The sequence below is a fragment of the Octopus sinensis genome, linkage group LG2 (assembly GCF_006345805.1).
Source record: "Octopus sinensis linkage group LG2, ASM634580v1, whole genome shotgun sequence".
Classification (NCBI taxonomy): domain Eukaryota; kingdom Metazoa; phylum Mollusca; class Cephalopoda; order Octopoda; family Octopodidae; genus Octopus; species Octopus sinensis.
Genome location: NC_042998.1, coordinates 131763233 through 131768486, shown reverse-complemented (window position 1 = coordinate 131768486; position 5254 = coordinate 131763233). Strand labels below are relative to the sequence as shown.

General features: G+C 40.7%; 1 long non-coding RNA gene across 2 annotated transcripts in view; it reads right to left on the bottom strand.

Moving 5' to 3' along the window:
* Positions 1-566: 566 nt before the first annotated feature.
* LOC118761456 overlaps positions 567-5254 on the bottom strand; it is a 34441-nt gene continuing 29753 nt past the window's right edge. Inside the window, exon 6 of one of the 2 annotated variants that reach the window (XR_004997397.1) lies at positions 567-577. This is a non-coding gene — a long non-coding RNA (uncharacterized LOC118761456). Of the gene's footprint in view, positions 578-1322; positions 1336-5254 lie in introns of those variants that run through there. The other variant, XR_004997388.1, reaches the window with a different exon arrangement.

Sequence of the window (5254 nt, the reverse complement as noted above, 5' to 3'; positions counted from 1 at the left end):
AAAAGATGAGTGCAAATGATAATGAATTTAGAATACTTGTAAAAATAAAATGAAATGAGAACTCAAATTTCGGGTTAAACCTGGTTAACCAAATAAGACAGACTGGGGTCGATGTAATCGACTTACGCCTCCCCACCGAAAGTACTTGCCTTGTTCCAAAATTTGGAACCGATACACACCATATTTGAATACGAGCTATTATTAGTTTCATGCTATGAAAACACAATGAACTGGTAAGCTTATATATCAAGCCTTGGGTTTCCAAGCAATCTTTCATATTCAGATATACAGTATAGTTAGTTACTTTTGGATAGAACGAGAAAGGGCGCTGGTCTTTTAATAAACAAACCAGAAAATATATATTTACACTGACACACAAACACCTTTTTGGGAAAAGATGGAGCGAACAAACTTTATTTGTAGATCACATGTTGTTCTTGAAGCCCTAGTTTATTACCTTATTTAATGGCCCTACTATTTTTTAGAACGCAGGATTTGGGAGATATTTGGCTACATAAGCGGTCGGGTGACTACCTACATTTTCACTCGTTAGCCCTTTGAATTTTCTGCAGACGTGCTAAACACTAGTAAGTGCCTTTAGTTAGGAAATAGCGTACAACTAAATACCGCAAGGCATTTTACCCAGGCGCCGCTACCGATTTTGTCATATAACACCCTGAGCTAATCGCTAATATTAAGGACTTATAATAAGATTTTGCCCCATACCGATGTGTATGCTGTCGTTCTTCGGCTAACATGTACAGTTAAGCTTGTCTTATCTGTCAGTCACGCCGACATCGCTCTCAATTTGGTGATGGAAAGTCTCACATCTCTTGACGAGATATCAGATAACATGCTAAGATGTCAATGGGAAGCATTCAAAAGTTTGTCTCTTTGACAAGTTCTCTCATTCTCTCCACCCTCTCTCTTTTTCTCTATCTCATCCTCTCTCTGTGTCACTCTGTTTGTCTATCTGTCTGTCTGTGTGTCTCTCTCTCTCCTCATACTCGTATGATTATCTTTATCGTTTTAATCTTCGCCTTCCCTTCACACTCTCTCTAACATTTTTATGAGGGTGTCTGTCTTTCTCTTTTATCTCTAAGCCATTTTCTCCCAGAAATGTCAAGAGTTTCACTCATCCGTATATGATACTCATGATATATTTGTCGAAAATATTTCACAAATAACTAATTAAACACGTAAACAAACAAAGGAACAAAGAAATAGATAAAAAAAAATCAATAAGTAAATAAATGGAGAAATACATCTGAGAAAAGAAAAAAAAAAGAAGAGGAAGGAAAGAAATGGTAAGATAATTAATTCTAGCAGGTGGAACTAAACTCTTAACCCTTTTCATGACCAGAGCAATCTTACCCCTACCGCTACTACAATTGCAATCACTACAACTGCTGCTGTTATTAACACCCTCGCTTTTGCTACCATCACCACGAATATGAGAAAAAAGAGACAGAATGAATTTTCATTCTCCTGAAAAGGGCTTAGCGCTAAACCTCTATAAATGAGAATTAAAATGGGAGGTTATTTTGGTAAAGTGGTTTATAAATGTAGTTGCTTGTTAGTGTTGTTTGTTGTTGGTGTCGTTTATTGTTGTTTAACTCTATGTCAGCTTTCATCAAGTGGACATGATCGAAATTATTTCAGTCGTGGCCATTCTGTAGGATTATATCTTCTACTGTATCATCTATAGTGTCCTTCCTCTTTTATGATGGTTAACGTGCTATGAAAGAAATTTAGCTTCCATTTCTAGCAGATCAGGCGACCTCATGGAATCTCACATACATGAAAAAACATAAATACATACTCATAGACATACTTTCAGAGACACAAACATTATACGCAGGCACCACACACACACAGACACACCCTAAACATTCCTTCACTAGTACGAAGCCTCAGTCGTTGCACATATTAAGAACCAGTCTTGAAACAAGGCAACTTAAAAGCAGCAGATGTATTACGAATGCCAGGCCACACATTGCCTGATGACCTTACACCCCACCACATACACACAACACACACACACACACACAGACATTCTATTTTACTGACACTGAAAAAAAAACTAGACAAAAAGTTACTGGAAACTCAGAACAACAGTTTGTGTGGGGTTTTCTCAACAGTAAACTCGCGTTTTACCCTACCGTTATTATTCCAGTGTTATTTTCTTCACCTTTTCTACCTATGTGCTAATAGATATGTATGTGTGTGTGTAAATGTTGGTATTCGTCTCAAATTTGGATGAAAATACACAAGGTGACTCAAATGTCACTACTCGGATTTTCATTGTAAAATAAATCTCTAATACAGATATTCTAGCAGACTAATGATATCTAACTTTCTACATACCATTTGAGCAGATCTCTTACAGCTTTACATGAAAATAAACAAAGAGACTGTATCTTCCTATAAGAACTTAATCCAGCCCCTAGTAATAATTAGGAGCCTAGTACAATAATATCTAATTCAATAGGACAATTTTCGATAGAGCCTTCTCCAATATCGAAGTGTGAACCAGAAGTGACTTTAGAGAAAGCCACTCACTTTTATAATATACTAGATGCATGCAAATAGACACACCATTGCACAATACGATAGGAGCGGCACATAAGGATCACGAATCAACTACTGAAAAGATATAAGTCCGCTAATTTAATATTCCACCACCACCCCATTGGGTGACAACCTCATGCAAAATAACCATGGATCTTACACCAGTGCTCTGCGACCGGCATGCCGCAGCACACTGTTGCGCCAGGTGTCTCGCAGTGTAATCCGAATATAATTTTTCTCCCTATACTTTTAGCTATATTTTTAGTTCAGGGGTGCCGTAGAAGTTTGAAATCGACCCCACTCACACACACACCGATTACTTATCGATTCCCCCCCCCCTATTTATCTGTATATACTCTTTACTCTTTTACACTTTTACTTGTTTCAGTCATTTGACTGCGGCCATGCTGGAGCACCGCCTTTAGTCGAGCAAATCGACCCCGGGACTTATTCTTTGTAAGCCCAGTACTTATTCTATCGGTGTCTTTTGCCGAACCGCTAAGTGACGGGGATGTAAACACACCAGCATCGGTTGTCAAGCAATGCTAGGGGGACAAACACAAACACACACACACACACTATATATATATATATATATATATACATATATACGACAGGCTTCTACCAAATCCACTCACAAGGCATTGGTCGGCCTGGGGCTATAGCAGAAGACACCTGCCCAAGATGCCACGCAGTGGGACTGAACCCAGAACCATGTGGTTGGTTAGCAAGCTACTTACCACACAGCCACTCCTGCGCCTATATACACAGATATTTAAAATAAACAAACGTACAAATATGCCCACGATCACTTAAGCATAGTTGGAGAGATTTACATGGAGAGATAGCTAATAACACTAAGAAACGAGTTTACTACTATTTAAACAGATAGACTGAAGTATAAAACTGCTATATTTGATTATATCTGTTTATTTGTCCTTTAGACGGCACACCGAGGGAGTTGTGAGAGGATTGTGTAGGCGGAAACTGAAAGAAGCCCGCCATATATGTGTGCGCGCGCGCGCGCGTGTGTGTGTTTGAGTCTGTGACTGTCTCCGCCTCCCTACCCCCTCCTTCGCTTGACAACAGGTATTCGTGTGTTTACGTGCCCGTAACTTTGCAGTTCGGCAAGAGACTGATAGAATAAGTACCAAACTTAAAAAGATGGGTCCTAGGGCGATCCATTTGACCAAAAATTCTCCAAAGGGGTGAAAGAAGTAGAAGACAAAAGATAAAGATATGTGTGTGTGCGCGCGCGCGCGTGTATGTGTGTGCGCGGGTGTGTGTATGTGTGTGTGCGGGTGTGTGTATGTGTGCGTGCGGGTGTGTGTATGTGTGTGTAGTTATTTGTATATGAGTATATTTATGATATATATTGGTTGTCTAAGGCGGCGAGCTGGCAGAAACGTTAGCACGCCGGGCGAAATACTTAGCGGTATTTCCTCTGCCGTTACGTTTTGAGTTCAAATTCCGCCGAGGTCGACTTTGCCTTTCATCCTTTCGGGGTCGAAAAATTAAGTACCAGTTACGCACTAGGGTCGATGTAATCGACTAAATACCTATGTCTGTCCTTGTTTGTCCCCTCTATGTTTATCCCCTTGTGGGTAATAAAGAAATAGGTATTTCGTCTGCCGTTACGTTCTGAGTTCAAATTCCACCGAGGTCGGCTTTGCCTTTCATCCTTTTGGGGTCGATAAATTAAGTACCAGTTACACACTGAGGTTGATGTAATCGACTTAATCCCTTTGTCTGTCCTTGCTTGTCCCCTCTATGTTTAGCCCCTTGTGGGCAATAAAGAAATAAGAAACGTTAGCACACCGGGCAAAATGCTTAGCGGTATTTCGTTTGTCTTTACGTTCTGAGTTCAAGTTCCGCCGAGGTCGACTTTGCATTTCATCCTTTCGGGATCGATAAATTAAGTACCAGTTGTGCACTGGAGTCAATCTAATCGACTGCCCCCCTCCCCAAAAATTTCGGGCCTTGTGCCTAGAATAGAAAAGATTATTAAAGGCGGTGAGCTGGCTGAAACGTTAGCATGCCGGGCGAAATGCTTAGCAGTATTTCGTCTGTCTTTACGCTCTAAGTTCAAATTCGACTGGAGTCGATCTAATCGAGTGGCCTCCTCTCCCAAAATTTCGGGCTTTAGAAGTGGCTGTGTGGTAAGTACCTTGCTAAACAACCACATGGTTCTGGGTTCAGTCCCACTGAGTGGCACCTTGGGCAAGTGTCTTCTACTATAGCCTCGGGCCGACCAAAGCCTTGTGAGTGGATTTGGTAGACGGAAACTGAAAGAAGCCTGTCGTATATATGTGTATATATATATATATATGCGTGTGTGTGTTTGTGTGTCTGTATTTGTCTCCCTAGCATTGCTTGACAACCGATGCTGGTGTGTTTACGTCCCCGTTACTTAGCGGTTCGGCAAAAGAGACCAATAAAATAAGTACTGGGCTTACAAAAGAATAAGTCCCGGGGTCGAGTTGCTCGATTAAAGGCGGTGCTCCAGCATGGCCGCAGTCAAATGACTGAAACAAGTAAAAGAGTAAAGAGTAAAAAGAGAGAGTAGAAAAAGATATATATTGAGTGTCTGTACGCAACTGTGTTGAGTGTGCACAGTTCATTGTATACAAGTATTTATTTTGTGTGCGTGTGTGTGTGTGTGTGTGTGTGTGTGTGGTGTAAA